Source organism: Gossypium hirsutum, chromosome D09, assembly GCF_007990345.1.
Source record: "Gossypium hirsutum isolate 1008001.06 chromosome D09, Gossypium_hirsutum_v2.1, whole genome shotgun sequence".
NCBI classification, from domain to species: Eukaryota; Viridiplantae; Streptophyta; class Magnoliopsida; order Malvales; family Malvaceae; genus Gossypium; species Gossypium hirsutum.
Genome location: NC_053445.1, coordinates 30,482,661 through 30,496,056, shown reverse-complemented (window position 1 = coordinate 30,496,056; position 13,396 = coordinate 30,482,661).

The following is a 13,396-nucleotide window of genomic DNA, read 5'->3' as shown; positions in this document are numbered from 1 at the left end:
CTTGCACAAAACAATTTGTTTTTGTCTTTAAAATCACTTCTAACAAATCTGTTTGTGTTTTATTTTTCCAGACCTGGTTGGGGCATTTTCTTGAGGTCTAAGGACGATTTCTTTCCATCCAAGAAATCCTAATTCATTCTCTTTTGGACTAATTACCAGTCAGTTCATCTTTCTTTTGTTTTAATTTCGTTTGACTCTCCTTTGTGACAACTACTTTGTTTTCGTTGTTTCTCATTTCAATTTACATTCGTCTAGAGATCCAGGTTAAATCCGTGACTTTGACAAACTTTACGATCCGCTTTCGCATTCATCCACACTCATCCTTTATCAGTAAGTAACTAAAACATAACATTTCAAACATAAGCGACTAAAATATAACCAAAGGTAAACAAAAGTGACTATTTTTGTAGTTTACCCTTATCTTTTTTAATTTGGATAAATCCCAAAATTATACATAAATTATGGTTTAATGTATAATTGTATACATGAACTTTAATTTTGTACAATTTTATACATGAAATTTTGATTTGATCCAATTCTCATAAACTATTAACACAATTATTGATATGACATCATTTAATGTTTATATATTACATACGTAAATAAATTATATTTATTCAATAGAAAAATAAATTGATATATTTATTTCTTTAAATGTGTATGATTAAATAAAAATTAAAGTTTCAAGTATACATTTGAACCACAATTAGAGTTTCATGCATATAATTGCACCAAATTAAAGTTCATCTATACAATTACACATTAAATCAAAATTTATGTATAATTTTAAGATTTATCCTTTTTTTTAATATTTAAGTTAGATATTTATAGATTATTATTTATTGTTAACATGTCAAATGCATATTAAAATATTAGAAAAAACAATTAATAAATATCAAATAGGTAGAGTGATTATAGATGTATTTAATATCTATGATAGCGGTAATGGTTTTTATATTTTAAGTTTAAAATTATATAAAATAAATAATTGATATGTTTATATTGTTCTTACTATTTTTAATTTACATTATAATACATTACATGAATCAAGTTCAAACACGTAATCTGATTAAGATTTTTTTTCCTTGAAATTGATTTAAGGAAACAGTTTCAGATATATACAATCAGCTTAATATAATATATGATAATACCTACCACGGTCCAATTATCATAGGAATAGAAGAGAGTATACTTACTTTCAGAAAATTTATTCAGTGACATGAAAATCTTACCGCAGGGTAGTTAGATTATCATGCCATACGGCATTATTGATGGAGGTTGTACGCCTTGTTTAGAGACTTTCTCTCGCTCAATATTTTAAATAACATGTAAGATTTTAAACGTTCGGTTTTAATCATGAATGATCAATATATGCATGACAAGTATATATGACATTCTTTTATAATTTATATGGCATGCTTATCTCATATATGCATGAACATATATTTGCAGTCATAGAAATATCACCATGCTTATATAAAAGCATAAAATTAAATGACTCTAACCAACCAAAGTCAACCAAAGTTTTCATGATTTCATCCTAGAAAAATAAAATTGCAAAATTACAAAATCCACCCCAAAGCATACTTTGGGTCTTCAATTTTGCCATCACGGACTTCTGCTACGGTACTGGTTCACGTTTCTTTCGTTGTCGTATTTCTGCTATCATTTTTATGCCATCATCATTGTCGACCGCCGGACCACCCTCGATCAATTGTTGATTTGGTTGGGTCTAGTTTACATTGTCTCAATCGTTCTGGATGCATCTCGGTTTCTCGGGTTTCGCCGAAAAATTTTAAGTTACAAAATTCTCATTTTTATTTCTGGCTCACATATTTTATTCTATATAAATAATAAAATAAAACTTTGCGTGGAGATGATAGCCCATGATCTAAAATATACATACCTGAGATAACATTAAATTACATTTAAATTTATAGAAATCACAACTTTGACAAAAATATTTTATCATCCATAATAATAAAATAATATCACACATTCATTCTCATACATTCCCCTCAACATGCATACAATTACAATAATGTCACATCTTATCAAATATAATTGTAACACCCCAAAATTTTAATTTTGGGTATTGTGAATTGTGACACAAACATTTGTCAACTTTAGTGATTTTGTGTTCTGAGAGTGTTTGGAAGGTCCCAAGTTCAAGCCAAGACTTGAGTAAATTTTGGTATTTTTATGAATAAGCCGCCCTATCTTTGGTCGGTAGGCTTTTAAGTAAAAGTTGGCAAATAATTAACAGAATGGGTCTGCTGGTCTGGTGGATAAGTGGAGTGTTGGTGTGAGGGAGGTCATGGGTTCGAATCTTTGGGACGGCAAAGGTTGTATTGTTGCTCCTAATTTCGGTAAGAGTTGTGCTGAACTGGGTTTCTAAGTGGTGGATGTGTAGTGGGAAGTGAGGGAGTGATTTTAGGAGTGAATTAGGGGATTATGGGGGAGAACATCCAAAATTTGATCACTTTTTCTTTTTTCGAAAAAAAAGAAAGTCATTTTTCTCTCCATCTTTCTGACGTTTTCTCTCCCCCATCTCTACCAAATTTTTTTCTTCTTTGCTTCTTACTCGATTATCTTTTCTTTTCTTTCCGCTACTACTGAAATTCCCTTCTTCCCCCTAAATCATTCTTTTCTCTTAATTTCGTAGCGTTAAGCAGCACTTGTGCAAATTCAGTAAGTTGTTGGGTATCATTTTAAGAGATTCTTTTGTGTTCAATAGTCTAATTCAGGGGTGTTGGCAACAGCATTTCGCGAGGATTAAGGCTCTCATCATGATTTTCGTAAACATACCGATTTGAATTTTTTGTGGCTTTGGAGTGCTCGGGGACTATTTTAGCATCAAACAAAACCAGGTGTGTACCCGAAACACAAAAATAAAGGATTCGCCAAAAAGCCAAAATTGCTTGCTGTTTGGACAGTAGCAGTAGGCTTTGAAAAATCACCATAAATTATGGAAATTGAATTAGAGAATGAAAAAAATATGAGATTAAATATATTTGAGTCTAGTTTCTCATAAAAGAAACAAAGTAAGTAAAAAATTCATATTATGAGATATTTGAATTTTAGTGAGATAGGGTCAGAATGATTTTGGAATCCCCTGTCCTGGCTTTGGAAAATTATTAAAAATTGTATAAAAATAGTTATGGGTTAGAGTTTATATTTTTAAAATTTTGAATGAGCCTACTTTTAAGAGAAACAAACGAGAACATCATCAAAATACTATACGAGAAGATAATTAATTTTTAGTGCAGAAAGGTCGAAACTGTCAGACAGCAGAACAGGGGAAACTTTAAAGAATAAACTGTACTTATTGGCTAAACAAATAATTCTGAAAATTTTATGGTAAGAAGATATGTGAGTTTCATTTTAAGGAAAATTTGCGGATCTTAATTCAGAATTCTGTAGCTTAAGATACAAATAATTTAGTCACAGTGACTGAAGTAGATAGCTTTGAAGGATCATATGAGTAAATAGTGGAAACACATATGAATAATTAACAAGCACGAGTTACATTAAAATGGATCACAAGGCCAAGGCCAATCTGGGTCATGTGGGCCACACGAGCGTGTGGGCCCACACGGGCAAACATCATGGGCTTGTAGGCCCATTTTCACTGTTTGACTAATAAGGTTGCACGGGTCGCCCAAGTCAACTTTGAACCTATTATATGGTCGGTAAGCTTACCTAGACCCCTAATTGACTAAAATGACTGTATGAATGATATGATTAAGCCTGATGATGTCCCACTAATTTGATACTGTATGCCCTGTTTACATGCATGATATTACGTTATAGCATATCATATCTGTATATTGCATTGCATTGGGTTGGGGGATTATAATATTCGGAGGAAGTGTACCAAAAGGCCTCGAGCCTAATTTATTGGCAGCTCAGCTGCAAACTACTATCTAGTGCCTCATTCAGTACTACTTGGAGTGTAGGGATGGGTGGGTTGATTATATCCCCACATGGAGTGTAGGGTTGGACGGAGATGGTGTGTAAAGGTTGGATGGGTAGGATTTTTGTGACTACATATCTATTACTGCTACTGATACTGTGATGGGCTAAAGCCCTACTGCATGACTGTTTTTGTACTGAGATGGGCTAAGGCCCAAACTGGACTGATATTGATACTGAAAAGGGCTTAAGCCCAAACTGTGATTATCTATTTACTGTCTGTTCTTTTGTATGGGGATTACACACTGAGTTTACGTAAACTCACCCCTTCTATTTAATCTGTACAGGTAATCCCCAGATTTAGGCGAATCGGTGCGGTGGAGGACTCAGTGGTGGCCACTCGACTTCTTTTACATTGTTTATTACCTATTTATGATTTTACTTTTATTTGGGAGTATTTTGCTGTAATTATGGCCTTTACAGATTTTGGTTTAAATTTGGTTTTTATACGGTTTTATGATTTAAATCTGCCAGTGTTAGGTAAAACTCGGGTTTTCAAATGAAATTAATGTTTTATCAAAAATACCAAGAATATGCAAACTGTTTAAAAGCTTGTGCAATAAGAAAACGTTTTGAAATTGAATAACGATTTGTAAATGAATAATGTTTTGGAAACGAATGACACGATTTGAAATTAACATAAGATAATTAAAAAAATGGTTAAATAGAAAATGAGATTTAGCAACGACATATTTTTTGAAAAGCACTACCTTGTGACATCGTCAGATTCGGCCATAACGTCTAGGCCGGGTCTGAGGTGTTACAATAATCATACATGAAGAAGAAAGAGAATTTTGGTCTCGGATTACATTATAAACATAGCACAGCCTGGCTTTGATATCGATTGTCGAAAAAAATCTTGTTCGAAAATAGTTTTCTTGCATAGTGAAAAATAAAAATTTTGAAAATCGACCCGATTTGTGATATTTATAGCAATAAACCCTATATCGAAATTGTATATATGTTTTCAGATTGACGGACTCTTGTCGTTTCTGACTTTCAACCAAATGATCTTTTCCACTATTCTCATACCATGAATTGCTTTGAGTGTAAGCTCGAACAAATTGAATCAAAACACAAAACTAGAAATAGTTTTTTTAGTGTGAAAACAAAAAATTTATTCTCAAATAGAAACTGACATAATTGTTATTTCAAAAAATATAGATTTAATAGTTAAGAATAAATTCTTTCTATTTTTCGGCAAAGTAACAATATTTTAAAGTTATGTAAATAGCCCTAACAATGTCATTTATTTCTAGGGAGAAAAGGTAAAACTATTGTTGAATTATAGAACTTTATTTCAACTAGAAAAACGAACTTCTAGTCTAACTAGGATGTAGAGGGCGACAACCCTAGTTAATAATACTAGGGTTTGCCATCCCACCTAGAGGTGTCCATGGGCCGGGCGGCCCGGCCCTGCCCGATGGCCCACCCGAAATATGGGAGGGTTCGTGTAAAATATAGGCCCAAAATATGGGTTTGGGTAAAAAATGAGGCCCGTTTAGAAAATGGGCGGGCCTCGGGCACCACTTTTTTGGCCCAGACTCGGCCCGAATATAATAAATATATATTTTTTTTAATTTTTAATTTTAAAGTACTTTTTTTATTTTTAAAATAAATTTTTGGTGTTTATTTAAAAATTGGGCTAGGCCGGGCTCGGGCCTAGGAAGCGGGCCGAATTTTTTTTTTTTGAGTCCAACCCGGCCCATGGACACATCTAATCCCACCTTATAACATAAGGGGCTTTTGGGACTCTTCCATATCGGGTCCAATTACAAGTACTTCTCGAGGTTTTAACTTAATACTTTATAGTTTGAACCAACCCAATATTTGTTTTTCTATTTCCCAAAAAACAAACTTTAATATATTTTCAATTAAATAATTTTCTCAACCTAATTCTAATTCTGTTAAAATCAAGACGACTTTACTGTAAAAGAATTTATGTGAAAATATATTTAATACTTCTACATTTAACTGTTCACTATGACCAAATGATTTATTTCTATTTTTGAACTTCCTTTAATTCGAAAAACATAATTTCATTTTTAAAGTCATTTTCATTTTCATTTTGGAGAAAACCACATTCATTTCCAAATTATTCTATTTCTCCATTTTTATCTTTATTTTTGGAGAAAATCATAATCATTTCCAAATGTTTCTTATTTCTCCATTTCACCATTACTATTCATTTGATTCAACATGTAATTCATTTCTAGTTTCAACGAGCTAGTGGAAGGATCGATTGGACATATGCAATTAAGGCTAAAATGATTTATAATTAAGTTCCAACTTTTCACCTATTAATTATAAACTTATTTAGTCACGAAGTCATTCTACTATAGTATCGTGATTGAGCTCTCCCCAGCAACATATCATTACGAAAGCAACTCAATTAGTGCTTGTCCAATGACCTTGTCATAAATGTGTTACCCTTATAGGATATCCTTAATCTCTTTGGGATAATATCCGTTCTCCCAATATGATTCTATTTTATCTCATGGTAACCATTACATATTCATTTATGAAAAGTCAATTACTATCAAATAGTAAGAAAATCATTCATCATAAAGACGAACGACCCGTGGTCACGTTTACTTTTCATTAACAATGTAATGCAATGAGAGGATATCATTTACCCATGTCTTAGACTATGAATTTCACTATTGTGAATGGCGCTACATATTGCAAAAGTCGTACATTCAATGCATGAGCTTTCAGTTCCTTATGTATTAGAACTCAGGTTTTTACTTATATCAAAGTATACGAATCACGCATACATAGTCTGCCATCTACTCAAGATTTAGATATGCTACACTATGAAAGTCACAAGTGAATAAATTCATAAACGAATTCGAGATCTATTCTTTTTGGGTCTAGTCCGATATACTATCAATTTAGTCAGTCACATCTATGTCTTTATCTTCTAGGAGTCATCCACTCTGATGCCCAAGACAGCATCTCCTCAATTGGACTTGATAGACGACATACTAGTAGGGGTGTTCATTCGGTTAACCGACCCGAAATTGTTATAACCGAATTAACCGACCTCCCAAAATTTTTAACCGTTAATTGAACCGAATTTTTTTAAAAAAAAATTAACCGAACCGAAATTTTTTCGGTTAATAAGGTCGATTAACCGAATTAACCGAAAAGTATGTGTTGTTTATTTTTGGTTAAAAATTACCCGAATTACTCGAATTACCAAAAAATTACCTGAATTACCCGAAAATAAATTGGGTCAAGTTTAATTTGACCTGGTTGAGGCCATGGTAATAAGGCTTCAGAAATTTTTTTTTAAAGCTCTGCTTTTGGCTTTCGATTCTTGCTTTAGTTGTTGTACCAGAAAAAGAAGCAAGTGTTGACTTTTCTTTCTTCCCTGGATGAGCTGCCGTGGGTGTGGGAAGAGCCTTTTCAATTTATAATTTTAATTCTTGTTGTAAGGATTGGCAGTCTGGGAAGTGGCTTATGTGGTTGTGCTCCCATTCCCGACAGTTCCTTTAAGTCGTAGGCTTGATTTGATCTTTTGTAACTCATGAAGTGAATTTTCTTCTTGCCTTATTGCCTTGAGTTCTATTGTGTTCTTCAGTCTTGTTTTTAAATAATATAAATATATAATGCATCGAAAAAAAACCTTCAAAATTCATGGGTTTTGTCTAACATAAACAAATTTTTAATAACCAGATGATGAATAGCAGCATCAATATCAACAAGCCAAGTTTCATTAACAACCAGATGATGAATAGCAGCATCAATATCAGCAAGCCAACAAAGTGTTGAACATATTAAGGTTAAAGGACCCAAAGCTTTTATTTCTCGAATCCTACAACAATTTATCTCAATTGAAGATCATCCATGGTTATATGATAAGAACCCATATGACCATATCATCTTCGACACTTTCGCAGCTAGTCGATTGATATCAATGATATGGGATTCAAGCTCATGGTCAAACTGTAAAACATGGGTTTGAAAATGATGTTTATGTGCAGGATTCATTAGTTTATTCTTTATATGTATTCAATGTGTGGAGATATTCAGAAGGAGTAAAACGCAGAAAATCCAAAATGTTTCGGAACATACTCATTACCCTGCAAAATTCGGTTAAACCGAAAAAATTCGGTTAACCGACCGCTTAACCGAATTCGGTCGGTTAACCAAATTTTTTCGGTTTTAACCGAATTATGCACACCCCTACATACTAGTCTTTCAATTGGTTTGCTCATTTTTTATTAGACTAAGGACATGTTTAGGTTCGTCTACTAATATAAGTTGTCTTTCTGTATTATGATCTGACCACTAATACTGCTTAGTATTAGTTTAAACATTAGACAACCAATGAACAATATTTTCTTCTATTTTTCTTTGCATTCAAAAATCATATGAGAAAAATCATACAAAATATATTAATGTAATTAATGAATTTATTTATTAACCGATCTATTCGAGAATATTATAAATGTATAAACGAATATACTAAAGTCAAGACACTAAATTGAGAAAGTAGCAGCAACATTAATGTTGGAAGTAGAGTGAAGAGCAAAAATTAAGAACTTTTTACGGAGAACAGCCTCAAATGCCCATGCAATGAAACAAAACATGAACAGGAGAAGATGCATCAAAGATGAAAAATGTCATAGGTGTCACGAAGATATAGAAACTATTGAACACGTTCTATTTCTATAAATCTGATTACATCTAATTGATTTGAGCCTGACTTGCAATTTGCTAATGCAGCTTGAAACAAATCTCAAACAACTTAAATTATCGAGCAATGCAATTTCAAGTATTCTAATGTTTTATTCGAGTAACTCTTTAAACTAATTAAATTTTTTATGGAACTTGTAATTAGTGTTGAAAATTTTCAATTCAAGCTAGAATTCAAAAATAAATAATCAATTTTTTTATCTATGAATAAACAAGTCCTGTTAAACTAATTTGAGTAATTTTTTTTATCTCAAATCGAGTCTAATTTTACCTCCATATATTATATTTATTGTATAAAATACTCATAAATTTCCCCATTTTATTACCTTCTTTCATAGGCTGGCAGCTTATTTACCCACGAAAATTTTTGCTGCCTTTTAAGTTTTAACCTTATAAAATTGCATTCACCAAGCCATTAAGTTCAAAGATCATATGACAATAAAAAGATTAGAAGAATCCAATCCCTATGTTGGTGTTAACCTTCTTTTAAGGAGTAATTTGGGTTTAAATTATTATTTTACTAAAAAGAAATAAAAGAATTTAATAATTTAAAGAATAAAAGTTTTTCAAGAAAAAAAACTTAAGCTGTTCTACTTTTTCAAACTAAATATTTGTTTTGTTGATGGTAGCATCGAACTTCGAGTTAGTTGTTGGTCACGATTTCTTTAACATTGTTTTCGTAGTTTTACTTTGTTTTCAATTTCAATCCACATTATCATGGTTTTATTTTGTCCACATTTTTCGTGATTTTGTTCTGTCCACTTTCTTTTCAAAGAAAATATTTTTTTTTCTTTTAAAATTTTAGTCATGTTTTGGCATATATATGAGATTTGGCAATATAAAGGTGCCGCCAAATTTACTATGAACCGTTCTTGAAGAGTTTTATTATGATAAATTATAGTGATGGTAATAGATCCGAGATGATGATGATGATGAGGATAGGCCATCTGAGACTTGATCTTTCGACAATCTTCATGATTGATCAGTGCTCATCGTTAGGTGATGCATTTCTAGTTTGTTTCCGAAATATTGTTGTATTACAGTTACTATTAGTTTTTCCTTTTCTTTTTTGTGCATTAATTTGTAGTGATGTATTTATCCTTTGTGCCATATGTCATTGCTTTATATTATTATTGTTCATAATTCCAGTATTTTCTTTTAAAAATTCTAGTTTTCTCATGTTGTAATTGAAGTTAAAATATTTTATAATAAATCACTTTTAAAGTTTACAAACTTATGCCTTCTAAATTTTCATATTTTATTTAAAATTATATTTATATCATATAATTGTACAGTATCCAACGTTAGAAAATTAAACTCATGAAAGCTTCCATCAGAAGTAAAAAATATATGTTCATTGCGGATGGTGGAGATCAATGTCAAGCTTTTGGGCCTTTGTTAAGAGCAATAAATTCTTGTTTTATTCACTATTGACTGCTTTCTAACCTAAGAAGATGGATGTTTATTTTCACAGGTTATTTACCTCCTCTCTTATTTATGTCAGACATTTAATTCCTACATTTTATAATTACTTATTCACCTCTTTAAAAAGTAATCCGTAATTTTTTAATAAACTCCTATAGATTATCTTAATTTGTATAAAATGATAATTAATTTTTTTACTAAACAATTATTTAGCACAAATTTAAATCGTATTACTCTCGTTCTAAAAATAAATAAATAAACCCCTTCGCATCGATGTTTCAGTGCAATAATTTTTCTCTGTCCATTTATTTTTTTATTTTATATTAAAGGTGTATAGGGATGTACAAATTTAGGGTAAAACCGAATTAATTCGGTTAACTGACTGAATTCGGGTAATCGGCCGGTTAACGAATTAACCGAATTTAAGAAATAATATTATAATATATAAGTATTCAGTCGGTTCGGTTAAGTTTTTGGAAATATAAATTAATCTGTCGGTTAATTTTTAATATGTTTTATACTTGTTTTAATCAAAAATAAAAAATATATATATAAATTTCAATTAATTCGGTTAACCGACCGAATTAACCGAAAAAGTTAGGTTCGGTTAAAAATTTTTTGAAAAAATTTCAATTCGGTTAACGGTTAAGGGTTTAAAAGAGTTGGTTAATTCGATTAATGATAGTTCGAGTCGGTTAATCTGTTGAACACCCCTAAAGGTGTGTTTGATATATAAATTGAAAATTTAAGTGCTGAAAAATTAAGAATTAACTTTTTACGGTTAAATTTTATAAATATTGAATTTATATTAAAATTATTTGATAAATTAGTAAATGTAAGTACGGAATATAATTATGTTATTTGATAAAAATAAATAATAATTTTAATAAATTATATATTTTTAATTTTACATATTAATATAATATTTTATATTATTTTGGATGAAAAATTAAATATAGTAATTTGAATATCTAAATTCTTTTAACAAAAAATCATTTATTTCAATTTTTTAATGAATAAAATTAACTTAATATTTTCTACCTTAAGTGATAAGTAACCTACTATTTATGTATTCAACACTTTTTATAGAAAATTTTATATTAAGTAAACAATTAAAATGATTATCAAACACATTTAAAATATTAAATGTAGGAATAAAAAATTTTAATGGTTTATCAAACACACCCTGAATGTAGGGGTGAACATTCGATCAAATCGAGTGAAAAAGTTTTGAGTTAATCAAGTTGACGAGTCTCATTTTATCATTTTAACTCGATTTGAATTTTTTTTAATCGCTTCGAGTAAAATGGAATTTGAATCCAGTAAAATTGTTCGGTTTAAATTAAAATCAAATTAAAATATTGTTACAATTTAACTAATTCAATGTTAGAGCATATAAATTTGAAACCATATATATTTTAAAGCTTTTTCAAAGTAAAATAATAGGGAAAAAAAAGATCTTTTAGTATGATAAACTTAAATAGTTAATTTACTTATTTATGTTAAAAAAATTATTATTTTAGAAAAAAATTTAAATTGTTTTAACTTTTTTATATATTCTTTAGAATTTTTATTTTTTAAGAATTTATATAAATTTTTAAAAAAATATAAAATTTGAAATCTTTATAAATATTTTGACTTTTAAAATTAATTTAAATCTTTTAAAAATTATTTTGAATTTTTTTATTTTGTATTTTTTGTTAAGAGTGACCAATTTGTTCATTTTTTAAATTGTCAGCGACTAGACGATTGAGTCTTAGCTCAACTGGCATGAGCATTGTTGCCAATGTAGGAGGATATGGGTTCGAGTGTGTTGGAGCGCATTATCCTCTTATTTATGGGTTGGGGAGGGGATATGGGTAGTTCTAGGCATTGTGTCAAACAAAATTGACAGCGACCAAAGGGGTTTTTACACCTGTAACACCCCTCGTCCAACCCTATCGTCGGGTCTAAGCTACAGGATGCCACATTTGTTGCTGGAGCAACTACGATCAATAAAGCGACATACAAGCATTTATACATATGATTAAGTGTTAATCAATTTCAAAACATGTTACACAATCATTTCCGGGTCTTACTCGAGCTTACAAAAGCTCAATACGATCCCGAAGTCAAATTAGGACTAAACTGAAAAAAAAATCAAAATGTGAGAAAAGCAGTCCACTAAGTCCTTATTTAAGGTAAAATACCATTTGGTATTACGATAATTTTTGTAATTTTTTTACGAATTTTATATTTTTATATTTTTATAATTTTCTTACGACTTTATAAAATTTTATAAATTTTTTTCTATATTTCTATATATTTTATAATTTTTATGATTATTATAAAATTTTACAATTTTTTATGATTTTTAATAAATTTTATATTTATTTATTAAATTTTATAAATTTTATTGATTTTTATTTTTATCATTTTTGTCACATGTCACGCTGTGGTTGTGACACGTGGTGGCTTTAACTAAAAAAATTTGGTGCAATTAACTTTAATGGTCAAAGGGCCTTTTTTTAGTGGCAGATCTAGAAATAAGACTTGGGAGGAGCAGGTGCGAAGTTAGAAAACTTTTTGGGGGAGGTCAAGATTAAATTATATATTTTTATGATAGTAAGAATACAATTTTTTCATTTTATGATAGTAAAAAGTACACTTTTGCCATTACTAATTTAAAATTTTATAAATTATAAAGGGTCTAAATAGAAAATTTTCTATTTTAGGGAGAGTTGGGGCCCCTGCCAGCCTTCGTTAGATCCGCCCCTGACTTTTTTGATGCATTTCGATAGTTCAAGTACTCAATTTTGCAAAAAAAAAAAAGCAGGAGCTTAATTGTTTTTTTGTTTTTGAAAAGTTTGAAGGCTTTTTTGATGTATTTTGACAGTTTAAATGCCCAATTAAATATAAAAAAATTACAAAGGTTTAATTACTTTTTTGTAAAAGTTTAAGGACTTTTAATGGATTTTAAAACTTTAAATACCCAATTAAATGAAAAAAAATCAGGAGTTGAAAAAAGTTTTTACACCCTAATAAATAAACACCCATCATTTTCGTTTCAAAATTTCGTTTCATAATCATAAATTCTTTTATTTTGAACATAGGACTTAAATGTAATTTTATTTTTTAGAAATAGAACAATGGAAACCTTGGCTGACAATTTTATTTTAATTACCTATCTCATTATATATTTGTTTTATAATTGTTTATAATATATATTATGTAATTTTATAATTGTGATATATATATATGAGATGATCCACAGTTGATTGTTTAAAAAATAAAAAAGTGTGGTAATGAGAAA